This window comes from Leptinotarsa decemlineata, unplaced genomic scaffold (genome assembly GCF_025532065.1).
Source record: "Leptinotarsa decemlineata unplaced genomic scaffold, Ldec_3_MD MMD2_P_RNA_scaffold_11, whole genome shotgun sequence".
In the NCBI taxonomy this organism is placed as follows: Eukaryota; Metazoa; Arthropoda; class Insecta; order Coleoptera; family Chrysomelidae; genus Leptinotarsa; species Leptinotarsa decemlineata.
The window spans coordinates 6,682,421-6,702,780 of NW_027412525.1; the positions used below are offsets into that span (position 1 = coordinate 6,682,421).

The window sequence follows — 20,360 nt, forward strand, 5'->3', positions numbered from 1 at the left end:
ATATTTCTCATTAGTTTGTGGGATGACATCCACTTTATCTTTGTTTTTATACAATTCCTTCATGAATAAGTGACAATCATATCCACTCAGATTGTGAAAAATTATAAATGAAATTTGGTAATTTAAAATTCAAATTACATGATGAATAAGCAGCAGGGGACCTTTTTTTCCTGTGAGATGACAATGATCCCTCACTTTAACTTCACCATCATTGAATTGTTTAGAACAAATGCCACAATTTGTGGCAGAAGCAAACTGTTCCTCTTCCTCAGGAGTTTGTGCATCCATAGGAATAGGAAACCTTAGATGATTTTCATAAATATTTTTCAAATCATCTTCGATTTTGCTAACGAATTTCTGGGCTGCATCCACACCCCTATACGAAACAAATTTTGACAAATCATCATTGTATGAACATTTAATCAAATAAGCAAATGAATAAGGCTTATGTTTGAATGTCTTGATGGAGTACGAGTATTCGGGATTTGGTTTAGTGGTTTGAATCGGCTTGGGTACTGATTCAAAATCGGCATACACTACAAATGGTACCTTCATTTGTATCTCAAAGTTTTCAAAAGTAAGTATTTTTTCAGGCACCATTTTCCCATATTTATTTACTTTGAAATTGGTTGATGGTATTGTAGTACTCAAGTGATTACAATCATTTATCTTATGACGTAATAGTAATTGTTCATTAGAAAAATATAATAAACAGCCATCACAAAAATATTTCTTATGTTCATGAGCCGATAATTGGCTTGAAACTAATCTTGAAAGATCTTTGATCCAACAATAATGACTATTACCGAAATCATCAGTGATCAGTAACAAATTGACATGTCCCCTAAGTCTTCTCTTAGAGTAACGTAATGGTCCAATTATTTCATACATTATTTTACCCTTCTCGAATTTACTTTCTAAACCGTACACATTAACTGAAATATCATTCTTGTCTTCAAATTTCACAATATCCTTCAAATTTACCGGAAAATTCATACCTGTTACATCTATGACTGTATTGAAATGTGGATATGATGAAACTTCTGACGTTCTATCGATTGCAGGATGTAGTGCTGAAGTGATAGCCTATGCAAAACAATGCTGATCTTCATTACGGACATTAACCACGGCCTTCCTACGCTCGATACATTCAGGCAGCTTCACATATGAACATCCACTGAGCGGGCTGTATTTATTGATGTTCACCTCCAGAAACATGATTTTTTCACAAGTCCAACCTTAAATATAAATCAAAATTACTGATCCATCCAATTAAAACTTGGTAGAAATGCTTACCTGAATCACGTTCCTGGAATTCTGTAGTTTGAGCGATAATCCCACTTCGAAATCCATCAAATAAGGAATTCAAATCAATAGATTGGTCAACTGTTCTATTCTGAGAGTTGAATGATTTAGTTTCCTTCAGGTCTTGTGTTTGCAGAATATAACTCCCAAATACTTCCATTTTCACTTTGATGATTTTGTGAACCCTGATGGCTGATTCCAATAATTCTATAACTTTCTGCCTGATTTCATTAAAGAATAACATGTAATCGGTGGAAACAATGGAACTCTGCACCCTGTATGTAGCAATCCGACGCTTGAAGACGCTCTTTATAGTTTGAACACCATCACTCAATTGTACACATGCATTATTCTTATGTTGCAGACTTCCATTGTGAGAATTCACTTGAGTCAATGGAATCATCACATTACAACAATTACATGTGTACATAAGTGTTGCAGCGTCATCTAATCTCATTCGTTTCACTGATGGACCTCCTTGACAACTCTGGAGCTGATGACGACGAAGGTTGTCACTACGAGTAAAAGATTTACCACATTCACAAGAATACATTTTCTATGATATGTTCTCACTAACTCACTCGATGGAAACTGACATAACCAACACTCGCCCGCTTCTTGAATACCATAATCCACGTCGCCTGCGCGTCACCGTCGAGAGTGAGGGTAGAGCCATGCGTTACGTCATAGCCATCGCCACATCGAGGGAGGTAAGGGCACATCGATGAATACGCATTACTTAGCCAAACGCCGTGGAGTGCACATCTAGCTCTCCTACCGTTGAACGGTTGCTGCTGAGGATAGAGCGATGCATTACGTCACAGCCTTCACGCCTTCACTGCATCGAGAGAGAGAGGTGAGGGCAGACCGATGAATACGCATTACTCAGCCAGACGTCGTGGAGTGAACATCTTGCTCTCTTACCGTTGAACGGTTGCTGCTGCTGCATTACTTGGAGGATCTTCGAAGTATGCAGACGTATGTTTGTACATAGACAAGCACATCATGAAACCTTGTACCGTGCATTCTCTCTCTCACACACACACACAAAATCTCATATGAAAAAAAAATCTGAACGATCCATGAACCAGACACTTCAAGGTCACATCGCCTTGACTTCACTAAACAACAAAAAAAAGCAATTGATACGTCATAGTGGTGAGGGGACACTAAGAACCGGAAAAAAAATTCTGAACGATCCATGCACCAGACACTTCAAGGTCACGTCACCTTGACTTCACTAAACAACAACAAAAAAAGCAATTAGTACGTCATAGTGGTGGGGGGAGGCTTAGAACCGGCTCAAATCTCCAGTGATTAAACCAAGTAGTACAAGCACTCCGGTGCGGATAGTGCTAGACGCTAGTGCTCCTACGGATAATAATGTTTCTTTAAATGATATCTTATACCGGGGAGGCAAGTTGCAGGCAGATTTAGTTACTTTACTATCGAACTTTCGGTTGTTCAAGGTAGCATTGACAGCAGATGTTCGGCAGTTATATAGGCAGATCAATGTTATTGAGAATCATTGGCGTTCTCAAAGGTTATTGTGGCGTTTTAGTCCAGATCGTCTAATTGACACTTACGAAATAAAAGTTGTAGCTTTTGGAATAAAATCGTCACCTTTTTTGGCTTTATGCACTATCAAACAATTAATTGAAGACGAAGGAAAAAAAATTCCACTGGCGGCGAAATTTGTGTCAAGAGATATCTATATGGATAATTTTTGCACAAGTATAAATTCGGAAAAGGAAGCTGCACAATTATACAAGGAATCAGTTGATTTATTTCAAGCTGGTTGTTTTGACTTAACAAAATGGGCTACAAATTCAAAGGCACTATTGAATGACATTCCCATAGAAAAGCGGTTAGCTGGAAATGTATTTTTCTTCTCAGATAGACAGGTATTAGGTATACAATGGCTTACAGAAACTGACGTTTTCAGTTTCAAAGTGCATAAACCGGATCAGAAATGTACAAAACGAACAATGTTTTCGACGGTGGCTAAATGTTATGATCCGATTGGGTTGTTGGCACCTTTCATTTTGTATTTAAAAATATTGATAAAAAATTTGTGGACATTGAAATTGGAATGGGATGAGATGCCTCCAGAGAATATTTTAGAAATTTGGGAAAAGATACGATCGGAATAGGGAGAACTTGAAAAATTTAAAGTACCTAGGCATATAGGAGCAATAGAACGAAACCCTGTAATGGTTTTAGCTTTCGCGGATGCTAGTTTGAATGCATATGGGGCTGTCGTCTACTTACGCAGTGTACTATCGAATAATGATGTGGAAGTTCAGCTGGTGTGTGCCAAATCAAAGGTATCTTCGGCCAAACGATTAACCGTTCCACTGTGACCTTCGAACTATAAGAGAGGACACGTGATCACCTGTCAATGTATCATATGACAGATGGGTATTTGCCGGTTAGCTAACAGTGAAGATGGGAGGGGTTCCCAACTGTTTTGAGTTGATTCGATTTTAAATGGGCGCCAGGTAAATTGTAAAATGTCAAATACTCTAAAGGAATTACCAACCTCATCAATTTACCAAATCAGGTTGAATTAAAAGACCATGTACCTCAATATAATATATTCGCAATAAATATCAATATAGAAAATGTTGCGGAAGCCACTGGACTCTATAACAAAAGTTCTTTATTCCAAAACTAAATCATCAGCAATTCCCATGAGCAAATTAAGCAATCAAATATATGCAACCAACTAACTATTCACTTTTCCAAGATTCCTCCAATTAAAGCAACTAATAACTTGAGTACAAGCAGAGTGTGCAAGCTTCCAATAAGCAAATAAACAGATAACGCAGGTGCAATAAAATATTAAGCAATAAACTAATTATCAATCGCATACGCATAGGCATAAAAACTGACCGCTATCAATAGTTATATGACCAGTTATCAACTAGCACTAGCTTAAGTGTAAACATAGGCACAGACAGCAAAATCTGATCCGTTTGTAAATCCTTTCAAATCTAATTATCAATAATAATAAAGCCAACACCATGTGACGTAGGTATTTGATATATTTTACCGCAGAAATTAAATATTTACTGAATATCAGTATGCAAGAATCAGATACAATGCGTCGCGTGAGCTCAGGCGCATGCGCAGATTTGTTTTAAAAAATAATCATCTATATACAACTTTAATTTCCGCTTCACATCTAAGAAAATGAAAATAATAATGGAGGATTACGATAAAACGCTAATATTAAACCCCTTACTAATAATAAGAAAACTACAGTCAGTATATACAAAAAAAAACTATAGTCAGTATATACAAAAAAAAAATTGAAGCAAAGGGAAAAAAAAACTTGCGTGCTATCCCACGATGGTTGGTAGACTCAAACTGGGAGCATAGATCATCCTTCCTGGGATACCCTGTATGATGGTTCGACGGTAAACTAAGATGGAGGCTGGAATACCATGTATGATAGTGTTCTCGAGTGCAATCCCCCTGGGACACCCTGTATGATGGATCAACGGTAAGCTAAGATTCAGCCTGGGACATCCTGTATGATAGTTCAATGGTATTGCAATAATTCGGACCAGGGCACCGTGTAGGAAAGTCTTCTCGAGTGATCCCCCTCAATTGGATAAAGGATAGTATAGCCTCAGGACAGTGAGGGTATTAAGACCCACCTTTTATCCACTCTTTACAATCTAAAGTGAACAGAACCAACGGACCAGCAGCACTGCGAATTCGAAACCACTTCACAAATCCTCTAAGAGCTGAAATTTTGGGTTGAATCACAAAAATATCTCCACAAAACCCACAATCAATTCCAAAATTCAAATGTTTCGATATGCAGGAACGTTCCCAATTAAGGATGATTAAAATAATCATGAATCCTACAAATCGCCAGGTGGTATTTTCCGCAGGAAAACTAGTACCGTACGCAACCGCGAACAGCAGGAACAACACTCCCCTCGCGCATTGGCCTTTGCGCATTTTGTCCGAATTTTCTTTCGTATGCCCTGCATGTTGTTCTGCTTTCATTCAGAGTAAACCCGAGTTAAATCGAACACTTTGCATAATGGTCAGTGTAAAATATATAAGTCATTACCTAGGTATTCCACAATATGTTCAACTAAAACACAACAATAAAAGCAGAATCTCATATCTTCTTTGAATTAATAAGTGTTTAACGTGGAACGGTACCAGTTTTTGGTATTCCAAAACTACCTCGGAGTAGTTCTTGAAAACAACCAAGTAAATGACAACTACATAATTATTGACAGCGAGAGTTACAGATGAGGTTTATTTACAATGAGAATAATTAATAATCATTCCCATTCATCACATAGAGAATAACTTATAATCATTTCTATACTATATACAAATTAATCAGGAAGAGTTGAGAGGATTAGGCACAGCAACAAGGTAGGTGATTTATAGCAAGATATTCTAACCTAGTGAACTGAATAATGTAAACAAAGTATAGGTATTACTATTTATGTTGAATTCTTCATGTTTCAGCTGATGGTTCCGAAGAGAATTAATAACAACACATCACGTTTACCAAATCATAATAAATAAGTAGGAGTAATATTTCCAAGTGCCTCATTTCAGATATAACTTGTATCCTTATTAGAATAAATAAAAATTACAAATAGATGTACTGGGTGTGTCATTATTTGATAGTTTTATTGTTCAGATGGGTCAGATTGACTGGAAGAGAAATTAGAATGTAACACCACGGTTGGAACTTTTAGCTGCTCTTTTGCTTTCTAATTTGGTTAAATATGTTTTAGAAACCTATAAAGAACGGATTTTGATCACAAAAACTTTAGCTTTTTCAGATTCTTCCACTGTTTTAAGCTGGTTAAAATCTTCTCAATCTAGGGATGTATTTGTTGCGAATCGGATCGTTCGAATCCAGTAAAATATACCCGAAGTTTCGTGGTATCACATCGAAGGCATTCAAAACCCGGCCGATTGTTTATCGCGTGGTTTACTTCCTGAACAATTAATTAGACATCCTCAGTGGTTACATGGACCCGCATGGATAAAATTACCCCCAAATGAATGGCCTTCTTTTCGTGAGGAGGCTAAAAATTTCGGGAAGAAAGATATAATTGTACTGAATAATAATCCGGACTTAGATTTTCATCATCTTCTACTAGATTTATTAGAACGGTATTCATCGTGGCATAACATTTTACGAATAATAGTATGGGTTTTAAGATTTATGAAAATCATTCCTAATAAGAAAATTATTTCATTAAAGGATCTCCATACTGCGGAGTTGGTTCTAATAAAACTGGTTCAAATTAAACATTTTGATTTTGAAATTCAGATGTTAAAGTCAAATAGATCTGGCTCATCTAGGTTAATCAAATTACACCCTTTTTTGCAAGATGGGTTGCTGAGGGGGGGGGGGGTAGATTAGCTAATTCAAATTTGAATTTTTGTCAGAAACATCCTTTGATTCTTCCAGCTAAAGATATTCTGACTGAAAAATTGGTAGATTTTTATCATAAGATCAATCTTCATACTGGTGCTCACTTATTGGAGGCTATTTTGCGACAGAACTATTGGATTTCAGGAGGAGAAATTTAATTAGGAGTAGAATACACAAATATAATCATTGTTTTCGTTAGAAGCCTAAGAATGTAGAACCCCTTATGGCGGACTTACTTGCTGCCAGAGTTAGAGAAGCTCGTGCATTCTTACATACAGGGGTCGATTACTTCGGTCCACTTAAAATTACATTGGGTAGGAAGCGAAAGGCATCAGTGCATAAAGCTTATGTAAGTTTATTTATTTGTATGGGGGTGAAAGCTATCCATTTGGAATTGGTCAGTTCTTTATCATCCGATCATTTTTTACAAGCTTTCAAAAGATTTATAGCTAGAAGAGGCCCAGTTCGGGTTATTTATTCCGATTGCGGGACGAACTTTGTAGGGGCAAAATCAATTCTTAAAGAATTGAATGAACATATCAACTCTCAAGATTTCGTTAATTCATTTGAAACGGAGTTAGGAATAAACGGAGTCGAATGGAAATTTAATACACCTTTTTCTCCGCATCAAGGTGGTTTGTGGGAGAGTAACGTCAAGGCGGCAAAAAATCATATTTATCGGGTAATCGGTGATCAGGTATTAACGTTTGAGGAGCTTTCAACAGTACTGACCCATAATTGAAGCACTATTGAATTCCAGACCTTTATGTCGTTTATCCGCAGATCCCATGGCCCCAGAAGTATTAACTCCAGCACATTTTCTCACATTGGTTCCTTTGCGGGGTCTTCCTTCAGAGAACGTGACAGCGGTGCCTATTAATAGACTCAACCGATTTCAGTTGATCGATAAAATGGTAAAGGATTTTTGGAAACGCTGGAGGACGAAATATTTGACGAGTCTACAAATGCGTTCGAAATGGACTAAAGATATTCCTAATATAACTGTGGGTTCAGTAGTTATCCTGAAAACGGATAACGCTCCACCCTTACCTTAGCCGTGGTTTCACACATACATCCAGGAAAGGATGGTAGGGTGCGGAATGTCACTTTAATAACCAGCAAAGGAACATTTAAACGTCCTGTTGTAAAGATATGTTCTTTGCCCACCCAATAAATGAAAATTATATTCTTATTCAATTTTTTTTATTTTATACTGATGTTTGATTGGATTTTTCGACTTCTTAAGTTCTTTGTTTTTTCGAAAAGTCTGAAAAAAAATCAATTTTTCAGGGTGGGGGGTATGTTTTGGCATGTATATATTTAGGGAAAATTAATTTAAGTTTCGGCAATACCGCTCTCGGTTTTGATAGAGTATATCTACTTAGTTGAGTAGTTTAGTTTTGAAATTAGAAATATTCGGCACGGCTGAATCGGAAAAGAAATAAGATACGCGCGGGTGATTCTATTGTATATACTAATGTGTGCATTGTTTTTTTGTTCAAATAAGTTTTCTTCAGCACTGCTTCTCCTAAAACTCCTTGATCCCTCCCTACTCTGCCATAATAGTTTCCCTGAAGCAGTTTGGATCCAACAGCAAAAAACGAGAAAGGGGTAAGTCTCAATCCTGGGTTTATTTAACCATCACTGAGTTATTATTTAATGTATTCTGTGTTTTGAGTTTATCATATCCATTACAGAACATAACATTGTATCAAAACCTTGCTCTGATGGTATCGAGCGATCACCAGAGGAGTGGGGGTACCAGGCGTTACCACCAATTCAAGGTGAAACTAACTCAGCTCGAATTTATAGATTCTCCTGATGCGGATTCAGATGAGGAGGTAGAGTTCATTGACTGCCAGAACAGGGAAAAGGAGGCCCAACTTGACCCCCTTACAATACAAACCATGCCTTCCGTTGCTCAAGACTCACCTGCCGAAGCGGTTCAAGTCAATTATTCTGATAATCATGACAATGCACAATCAAAATCAGCTTTGGATGCATTAGGAGTTGAACCCTTGACAGATAATACTGAGGGCGAAGAGTCACATACTGAAATTACTCTTCGATGGAGGGCGTACCTCCAACAAGGCCTCTCCAAAGAAAGAAATTATATCCAAATACCCAATTCCCAAAAACTGTAAGGCTCTCCATCCTCCAGAGGTGAATGGTGAAATTAAAGCGTGCCTCACAGACGCGGCTGTCACTCATGATAGGGTTATGACAAGCATACAACAACAAATAGGACATGCCTTATCTGCCATTGGCTCTATGATGAATCAGATGTTGCCCAAGTCCCCTGAAGACTCATCTGAATCATTAACCAACTTAGCAGACGCGTCTCAGATTCTAGCAAACGCGCATAACACCCTATCCATGCATAGGCGTTATCACATCTTGCCTTTCGTCAATTCCGAATGCAAGAAGGTTATTGAGTCATCCAAGATAGATGAATATTTATTTGGAAAAGATTTCAATGAATCCTTCAAAACTAAACAGGCAATGAAAAAAGCCAGTGTCGAGTTTCAACGTAAAAATACTGTACCCTTCTTTAGCTCGCAGCCCGGTACATCAACATCGACCACCACTCATTCCCGAAAACCACCAGCGGTTTCTTTAAACTACAAGCGCGTAAACTACAAAACAAAGAGAAAGGATATGGGGAGGGGAGAAGTAACCTACGACGGGAGTTATCATGCGAGAAAACCGTATCGCCAATACCACAGTCAAACCAAGTAACTTCGAAATATGCAGGTTCTCTCTATAAGTTTTATGACACTTGGTCAACGTTTACCAGTGACAAGAGAGTATTGAATTGGGTTCAGGGGATAAAAATTCCTTTCCATACAATTCCCCACATCCAATATACTGAACCTATCGTTTATATTCCCAAGTCTCAGTTTGACATATATATGAACACAATTTCCAAGCTACTCGACATGGGGGCTGTATCTAAATATTCACCTAAGCTCAATCAGTATTTATCGTCATATTTTGTAACAAAAAAGCCGAATGGTGATTACACATTCATTTTGAACCTGAAATATCTGAATACGTTCATAGATGCTCTACATTTCAAGTTGAAAGATTCCAGAACAGTTGCCAGACTATTACATGAAAACTGTTTCATTGCCAATATCGATTTGAAGGATGCATATTTTTTGTTGCCCATCTCTGGACAACATAGACAATACCTGAGGTTCAAATTTAACAACAATTTATACGAATTCAATTGTTTACCATTAGGACTTAATGTAGCACCCTATATTTTTACAAAACTTTTGAAACCTTTAGTGACATACCTTCGAACGAAAGGGGTTGTTTTAGTTGCTTATCTAGATGACCTAATACAATATTAGGTCTCAACTTGGAAGATTAATTTGAGTTATTATTATTTTGAAAACTATTGTTATCGAAATGCGTATTATTGTACGTAATGTAATTGGTATAATTTGTATAGCCACTATCTTTTCTATTGTATATGTGCAAGTATATACACGTGTATATATGTAAGTACACATGTATGTAGATATTGGGTATAATTGAATATACTGGTAAAAAGTAAAAAGTACATCATTTTACCCAGTCAGGGATCAAAATCACACTGCTTTAAACATCTACAATGTGTGTAATTATGCCGGGAGACAAGCGAAGGAAAATTGAAAGATTAATCGACTTACCTGAAGGAAGATTAATCATAATTTTCCGAGTTTGTCTTCCGACATAATTACAACCCTCCCTCCCGATTTACCAATCCCTTAATAAAGTGTGATTTTGCAGACTCAAACGGAATGAATATTCCTTATCAGCGGTATTCAGTGGCGATGTAGCTCAAAATTTTTTGTGATTTTTTTATGATCTGCTATAAAAACGTATCGTTGGGTGTGAGATACGGAACTACAGTGTGTGTAATTATGTCGGAAGACAAGCTCGGAAAATTATGATTAATCTTCCTTCAGGTAAGTCGATTAATCTTTCAAGTATTTATCGTTTTCTAATAATATATGATTTTCATTGATGTATTGGTCTCTACACATGGCGACTGTAACGTTACCTTTGTCACTATTCATGATAATAATCTCTGGATGTTCTTCCAGATATTTTTGGGTTTTATTATACAATTCATTCAAATAGTGTTCTTTGTCATGATTTTTGTGTGGAAAATTTATTATTATATTCGTTACTTGTGTTCTATATAAATATTTTTTAGTCTCATCGAAATTCTCCATTATATTCTCTATTATATTCCAAATCTGCTATATAATAGAGACGAAATGTTAATATGATGTTTATTCGGAGAAACACTGAATTTAGGGCCAAGGGAAAGAAAATTCTGTATATCATTAGGAAAATTGATATCAGTTAAGTTTTTGAACCAATCTTTTTGAAATAATATTTCAATTAGAAAGTTATTTTTCAATGAATGATTTTTTGAATGTTTTTATTTTTAATTTAATGAAAGTGGCGGTTATAATTTATATAATTTATAATTTATATTATAAGAGAGAGGACATTGTTAGATCAAGATATTCAGATGATGTGGTGCTCCAGGTTTTTCCGGGCTTTAATGCAGCTGAAAAAGCAAATGCGCCACTGGAATCAATGAAGTCGGCCAGGAGCGCCAATTAATTTTTATTGTTGTTTTTATTTTATTTTTATCGTTGTTTTATTAATAAAAAATTTACACCTGACCTACGTTTAAATTCGACAGATATATGATTTGGTATTATTGTTAATACTTTTCTTTCTAGATCTGTTTGTTCTTTGTTCAGTTTGAATATATCACAAATAGTAATTTGAATTTCTAAATTCAGAATTTTCTTTCTCAACTTCAAATTAAAATTATTAATTTGACGTCCTGTTCGTCCTTCTTGATGATTCATTAAGTTGATGATGCCATGGATTACATTGGAAATCTCTTTGTATATAGAGTATATAGTCTATTTAGAATGGAAATATGGTTGGGAAATAAACTCATTTGTCTGCACTTCAAAAGGAAAATTTTTCTATTCTGTAATGTTGCCAATTTGATGTTATCATTTGCCCAAGTCTTCAAGAATATCACGCTCGTTGCTCTGTAGCGTTGATGGATTTCTTGGCAAAACCCCATCCTTGTATGACAGAATAATTAGTGACTGGATTATGGTTGGGAAATAAACTCATTTGTCTGCACTTCAAAAGGAAAATTTTTCTATTCTGTAATGTTGCCAATTTGATGTTATCATTTGCCCAAGTCTTCAAGAATATCACGCTCGTTGCTCTGTAGCGTTGATGGATTTCTTGGCAAAACCCCATCCTTGTATGACAGAATAATTAGTGACTGGATTAACTATTAATCGAATCAATTCGTGAGGTTGCAGTCAATAGCTGGGCTGTTACAAAGAAAACTTGTTGTTATATGTCAAGTTTTCGGTATATTTCACACCTTCGTCAGGACAACTACAATAATAAGATTATATATCTTGTAAAAAATATATAAATATGGAGAACTTACTAACGTGAGAATAAAATATAAAAAGGTTCAAAAACAGATAGAAAAACATGGAATAATGACAGTTAATAAAAATGACAATGTCATGTGGGAAAATTCTGAATGATACTCGAATTACTAGATCTTCTATTTTCTTTGTCATATTTCAGTAGGTACGTGTAAATTTTGCTGAGACTATCAATATCAGTTCGTTTATTCATTGAATAATCTTCGTTATTAATATGTTACATTTAAAAAATATTCTTTTAGTTGTATTGGTTTCTCTATCTAAAATATTTGGGTTTCCAAAATTCATTTTATGATCCTCCGAATTAACATGTTCTGGTAATGCACAAGAATTAACATTTCGTCTACAGTCGTTCTTATGGGAAGTGATGCGACTACTTAGAGGTCTAGATGTTTGTCCTATATATGTTTCAGAACAATCCATACAAGAAATGTTGTATATTAAATTGGATTTTTGTTTATTTGAAATTGGAGCTTTTAGTTTACTGTATAATTTAGATATAGTAGTGACATTTGTTTTAGATATTTTGAGGTCATTATTTTGGAATACAATAATTAAATTTGGTGTCAATAATTGAATATATGGGAGCAATTTATATATGAATGAAGGTATAACGTTGTTATGTTCACTTTCTTCATTATTATTTTGAAAGTTTGTTCTTTCACAAAATAAAATTCGTTTACTAAATATTTAGGATAAGAATTTTGGATCAGAATTTTACTGAAATTAGACAAACTTTGGTTTCGTAAATCGGGATGGGTAATTTTGATGATTCTGTTTTTTAATGATTTTATTAAATTAATTTTCATTTTATTTGGATGATAGGAATGGTATCTAATTAATAAATCTATTACTTGATGTTGGTTTTCTGTACCATTCAGTGATGATAATATTTTGTTCCGATCTCAATAACTTCATATCAAATGAAAAGTGAAACAACATCTAGACTTATCAAAACATTATTTTGAGGAAACTGAAAATTATTTATAAATTCACTAAATGAAAAAGAATCTTTAATATAATAAGGATTGTCTGTTTTATAGGAAGTTGTTGAAATATTCGTTAGAAATTTACAATGTTTTGAGTTAGGTACATCAATGGAAGATACAATTGGTCGCATGGATAAGGTAGGTTTATGAACTTTAGGTAACAAATAAAAACGTGGTGCTATGGAATTGTATCTTATTAATGATTTAGCTATAATATTATCTATTTTGTGACAATTTTTCAAATTTGTAACAATTTTATTTGCTTTCTGTTGTAGTGTATAAGTTGGGTCTGATTTTGAAATTTTATAGTATTTATAGTTTTCTAATAATACCTATATGATTTTCATTGATGTATTGGTCTTTACACATGGCGACTGTAACGTTACCTTTGTCACTATTCATGATAATAATCTCTGGATGTTCTTCCAGATATTTTCGGGTTTTATTATACAATTCATTCAAATAGTGTTCTTTGCCATGATTTTTGTGTAGAAAATTTGTTATTATATCCGTTACTTGTGTTCTATATAAATATTTCTTAGTCTCATCGAAATTCTCCATTATATATTCCAAATCTGCTAATAGAGACGAAATGTTAATATTATGTTTATTCGGAGAAACACTGAATTTAGGGCCAAGGGAAAGAAAATTCTGTATATCATTAGGAAAATTGATATCAGTTAAGTTTTTAAACCAATCATTCTTTTTGAAATAATATTTCAGATAGAAAGTTATTTTTCAATGAATTGATTTTTTGAATGTTTTTATCTTTAATTGGATGAAAGTGGCGGTTATAATTCATATAATTTATATTATAAGAGAAAGAACATTGTTAGATAAAGATATTCAGATAATGTGGTGCTGCAGGTTTTTCCGGGTTTTCCTGCAGCTGAAAAAGCAAATGCGCCACTGGAATCAATGAAGCCGGCCAGGAGCGCCAATTAATTTTTATTGTTGTTTTTATTTTATTTTCATCGTTGTTTTATCAATAAAACATTTACACCTGACCTACGTTTATATTATATTTATATATGAATAAAGGTATAACGTTGTTATGTTTAACTTCTTCATTATTATTTTTAAAGTTTGTTCTTTCACAAAGAAAACCAACATTGTATATATATATATATATATATATATATATATATATATATATATATATATATATATATATAGATACAGAGATATAGATATTATTGAGTGTGTATGATATAAATCAAAAGGAGGAAATTCGTGGACATGACACTCAAGAAATATGGAGGCAAACCGCGGACACGTGTTTCTGGCTATTGGCCTCATCAGCGCGGTTGTTGTCCACCTTTGCAATTGGCTGCACCGCGCTGATGAGGCCAATAGCCAGAAACACGTGTCCGCGGTTTGCCTCCATATTTCTTGAGTGTCATGTCCACGAATTTCCTCCTTTTGATTTATATATATATATATATATATATATGTATATATGTTGTTCAGACAGAAGAGTGCCTAGAAGATGACAGCACGACCAGCTGTCGAAAGCATCAAATAGAAGTCATAGAGCTTCAAATCCTTTTTGTAACACACATTAGTAGTAGAATATTGAAAATAAAGAAAAAATTAGTTGCATCATCCAAACAATTTATATATATATATATATATATATATATATATATATATATATATATATATATATATAGTTATATATATAGTTATACAGACGTTATGAATATGGATACATTGTGTGTTCTCAGTTTGTAATTATTTTCCTTCTAAACCTGACGAAGTTTTTAGCCTTCTCGTTGGTCTTCGTCGGATGGCACTTATTAATGATCTCTGGAATATTCTGTATTACCAAATGCATCACGCACAAAAATCAATGCTTAGCCATAATATACCTATTGTTGAGGTCACTAGAACCAATGATAACTAATAAACTCGTCCTAATTTCAAATATTATTGTATATATTATATTGCACAAAAGTACCTACTTATGATGTAAATGTCATCAGTTCTTTGAGGAAAGATTTTTTGTGGTACTGATATACCAACTTCACAAACCTTCATCAAAATTTATCCTCTCTGTGTATTTTCACGATATGTCTGGTAATTGTAATCATTTGATTTTTTTATTTTCGTTAAATTTATTTTAAAAGTTTATTTTCCATTAGTGTTGTTATTTTTTACTTGCTAAAAATATATGTAATGTAGTGAATAAAAAATTATCTATCATATATTTCATCGAAATATGTCTATTGAAATCGATTTTATGTTGTTATTGATAATTACGTACCTATATGCTTTGTTATTTGAACTGATTGAATGCAATGAATAAACAAGTCGGATTGTTTGATTTTTCAAATAGGTCTTCAAATAAGAAGACTCTTATTCAAGAAGAATATATGATGATACTTTTGGAAAACCCATGTTTATGTTTACCAGTTATTGGGTGACAAGGTAGTCTGCTTGCTATTTGTATTGTTCGTTTATCTACGAAATTCATCTCAACCAATAAGAAGTGTAATTTTGGTAATATACCAAATAATTAAAAATATTCCTAATTTTTATCAAATTTCACTATTTAACTTATCTATTCATCTCTGTAATCAAATTTGTCAATATGCGAGTTTATTTATTTCTTTATAATGTTCCACAAAAATACCATCACTTTTACTTTAAGAGAAAAACGTTGAAATGAACCGAACTTTTTTATCAGTGTATATCGAGATTGTATACCTTAGATTAGGTAAAAGAGGGGATACATAACGCCAACCTCTGCGTACGAATCGAGTTTGTGACCTATTTCCGAGTGGCCGCCATATTGTTGGTGCTAAACATTGATCTTGGTGCTTGTTCGATTTTGTGCAATTATTGAGTGTATTTTGAACTATTTTGTGGTGTGGTATAAACATGGTGAAGTGCTCATCTTACAATTGTAGTAGTAATAGCGAGAAAAAGGAAACCGGTATATCATTTCACAGGTGAGAAAACATCAGTACATTTAGGAACAGTGGGCCAAACATGGATATTATGTGAAAACTATGTATGCAAATGTCTAGATTTTCAAGTATGTAACTCAGTGGTGGATAATCTATGGTTAAAGAAGATTTCAGTGCTTACTTTGTGAATTTTCATTCATAATTTTATGATAGACTTCAGATTCACCTTGAAAGTTCCATTTTTTTGCATAGGCGTGCATTTATAGCAGGGTCAGATCGGGTGAAAATTTGGAATATCTTGAAAATACATTTTTGATTGAAAAAAATGAATGACTACATTGTGGACCCTAGACAAATTAAATATATCTTTTCTATTTCATTGAAAATGATCTGTGCAATACATTACTCATATTACAAGAAAATTTTATAGATTATTATTAAATACTATTTCATTTTTCAGATTTCCTAGAAATGAAGATAGACGGGCCATTTGGGTAGCTAATATGAAGATTTCAAACTGGTCCCCATCAAAAAACGATCGTATTTGCTCAAAACATTTTGAAACCTGTTATTTTTATAGAACTGAGGAAAAAACGAAATTGTTGAATGAAGCTGTACCCACTATTTTCCCAGAACGACCTACAAGTCTTCAGTCAAGACAGGTATACTGCAAAAACAATTTGATAACCTTAATATTTCAAATCTTATTGATACTCTCTATTTAGAGGCCAGTCGACAATGTCTTTCAGCTAAATAGAGATTAAAGAATATGCATTTTTTGTTCAGCAGATTGAAAGTATTTAAGAGTACCTTACCATAAAGAGAGTTGTGTACTAAACAAATTTTTATTTTCCAGAAAAACAGGAAACGAATTAGACCCCAAACACCAGAACCTTATCCATCAACAAGTGCTCAACTGCAAACAGATACACCCCGCAAAAAGAAACTAAAGCGAAGCTTACGAATCGCAAAAAGGAAATTGAAGGAGAAATCTGTCAAAATCAAACGATTAAAGCAATCATTGACAAGAAGCAAAAGGAAAATAGTTTCATTGAAGCAAGTGATTCGTTTATTGGAAACAAAGTGTTTAATCACAAAAGAACAGTCTAATATTTTAGCAAATATAAGCACATTTAATAAAGAACTCCTAATGCGAAAAATTGGCAAAAAAGGTAAATATAGTGAAGAATTGAGAAAATTTGCTTTGACTATTAACTTTTATTCTCCGAATGCATATGATTACATACGAAAAACTTTTGATACTTGCCTTCCTCATCGTAGCACAATTGGCAAGTGGTACCAAAAAATTAATGCTGAACCAGGGTTTACTACCGAATCAATTAATTGCCTGAAATTGTATGCCAGAAATAGTGTCAAAAAAACTATTTTATGTTCTTTAATAATCGATGAAATAGCAATAAGACAGCATTTGGAGTGGGATGGTAAAAAGTTTCTTGGATATGTTAATTTTGGGGTAGACTTGGATGATGACACCAATAATATCGCAAAAGAGGCATTTGTAATCATGGTGGTTAATATAAATGGTACTTGGAAAATCCCAGTTGGATACTTTTTAACTGACAGTTTAAAAGGACAACAGAAATGCTCCACTGGTATAAAAATTGTTTCATTAACTTTTGATGGAACTGCTGCAAATATTGCAATGTGCCATTTATTAGGTTGTCAAACAGATCCGTTAAGTATGAAACCATTCTTTACATTCCTCGACAGAAAAATTTATATATTCTATGATCCATGTCATATGCTTAAATTGGTACGGAATGCTTTCGGTGAACTAAAAATTTTTAAGGATGATAAAGGTGATTTAATTAACTGGGAATATATTCGTCGATTACATCTATTGCAGGAAAGCGAAGGACTTCATTTAGGGAATAAATTACGAAATTCTCATGTATCATTTTTCAAACAAAAGATGAAGGTTCGTCTAGCTGTGCAATTGCTCAGCAAATCGGTTGCTGACGCCTTAGAGTTTTGCAACAAAACACTAAAATTAAAAGATTTTGAAGGTTGTGAAGGCACAGTACGTTTTATTAAATATATCAACACCGCTTTTGATATTTTAAACTCGAGAACTGTGCAAGCACCTGGCTATAAAAAAGCTTTGTGCCCAAGCAAAATCGTTGAAGTTTTGGCTTTTATTGCGAAATTCAATGAATATATTTGTGCTTTAAAATTTCCCAATTTTTCTTCAATTCGTTCTAGAGGGAGTTGGAACAATAATCCAACCGCCCGTCAATTTATGGCTGCATATAAACGTCTCCTTATAAGAACGGAAGTGAGAAGTGGGGGCATAGGTAATTGTCTACCTTTAGAACAAATTTCTATTCTATCGGTTTCAAGTACAACCAATGAAACTCCTGAGGAGCAAATAAATAGTTCAATATCAATTATAACGGAAGACAATTTATTAGAAACCGAAAAAGAAGCTCAATCACTAGAAACAATTTTTTCTGAACATAGTTATATCATGAACACCAATGTTTTATCTCATTGCTCAGAAGAAATTGTAACCTATACAGCTGGTTTTGTTACTAAACATTTCTTGATGAAAATTAAATGTGAATCATGTGTTACTGGCTTAATAGGTAACAAAGCGAATTTTCTTAATTCCCTTATTTCCCCAAAAACTGAAGGCGGATTAATATATCCCTCATCTGATGTTATTAAAATTTGCCAGATTAGTGAAAAACTTATAAGACACAACCACGAAGATTTGCCAAAAGGAAATAATGTTAAAAAATTAACCAATACTATATTGAGACAATGTCTTTCGGTTGATATTTTTCAATGTCTGAATAACCACATCTTAGACAATGAAGTCAATCATGTCTACTTTTTAATAAAATCAATTATTGAAAAATATTTGAATATAAGGATACACTTCATAATGAAAAAGCAGAGTGAAGCAAAAGATGCTATTCGAAACTATTTCACTAAAATGATTTTATTTAAAGGGCAGTAGGGCTATATTGTACAATTTTGGATGTATGTATATATATAACAATATAATAAATATGTTTACTTATTACGAGTTTGATTGTTAATATTTTGAATTAATATATAATGCTTTATGAAGTTACAATATTCAAATTTGAAACTTCAAAATACCTCAGGTTGTTTATAATAATTGGTATAAAGTGTGAATTAATCTGAAAGTGCAATAAATATAAGTCTTAAAATTCAATTAATGTGTCAAGTGAAATACAAATACTTTTTCTAGACCCTAACACCAAAACTGATGTTTTCACTCGACGCACGTTTCGCTAACAGTATCAATTTTCTTCTGAAGATGCTAGTTAGCGCAACGCGCGTCAAGTGCAAATATATCAGTTTTGGTGTTAGGGTAATTAATATCTAGAAGTAGTTTCAACTTTTACACCAAAATCTGTTTAAAATCTGTTTTTCCGTTAACCAGCTGTCGCACCCCTACGAACGACAACCCTCAGAAGTCTAAACTTGTGCGAGCTAAGGATTAACGAGGTCTTACCTTTTAACGTGTGATTCCTAACACGGGTTGGACGGTAGCAAGTGAAGATCGATCGTTCAGACTAGGGCTTGAACCACCGACCAACACGGCAGTCAATTCGAGTGAGTGAACAAAGCACCCACGCCGAACCGCTTGGCTACCGACAGACCAAAGGTTCCAATCTCATCGTTTATAGGTGAAATACCTATAACAATACACCGGAAGTCTTTTATTTATTTATTTATTACTTTTACTCAAGACTCCATATGATGAGGCGATAAAATAATTCAGTCCATACTACTTTGATATATAGATTATGGAAGGATTATGTTTTGAACCCTTCTCATAGATACGCCACTGGCGTTTAGCGTTTGGTGCAGATTTGCCTCAGCATGCTGTTGGTTGTTACGAGTCCATATATCTTTCCTTGTCTAAGTTGTATACACATCATAACAACGAACATCGGAGGCGGCATCAAAGCTTTTGCATCTATATTAAATCTGTGCTTCTGCTGTGACCAGTGTTGTCAGCATTCCCCAGGTTCATAACCATTCAGTTTAAAAATTTTTATGCGAACGGTCCAAACTGAATTACCCTTCCATCTCGTCTGGTCTTATAATGTTCTGTGACTAATTGCCGATTGATCTATGTTGTACATTTTCCTTAAAAAAACTGCCTTTACACGTCTTCGTAGACAAGTGACAAAGACAGAAGATATGAAAACAAATATCAATTTATCTG

At 34.1% G+C, this 20,360-nt stretch overlaps 1 protein-coding gene and 1 long non-coding RNA gene across 2 annotated transcripts in view; one reads left to right on the forward strand and one right to left on the reverse strand.

Moving 5' to 3' along the window:
- LOC141480556 (uncharacterized) overlaps nucleotides 1-20,360 on the reverse strand; it is a 285,808-nt gene that overhangs the window by 3,374 nt on the left and 262,074 nt on the right. The gene's annotated exons all lie outside the window — the stretch shown is intronic.
- On the forward strand, nucleotides 14,934-19,181 carry LOC141480545 (uncharacterized). The gene is made up of 2 exons (XR_012464414.1): nucleotides 14,934-16,794; nucleotides 16,989-19,181. It is a non-coding gene; the product is annotated as an uncharacterized lncRNA (long non-coding RNA).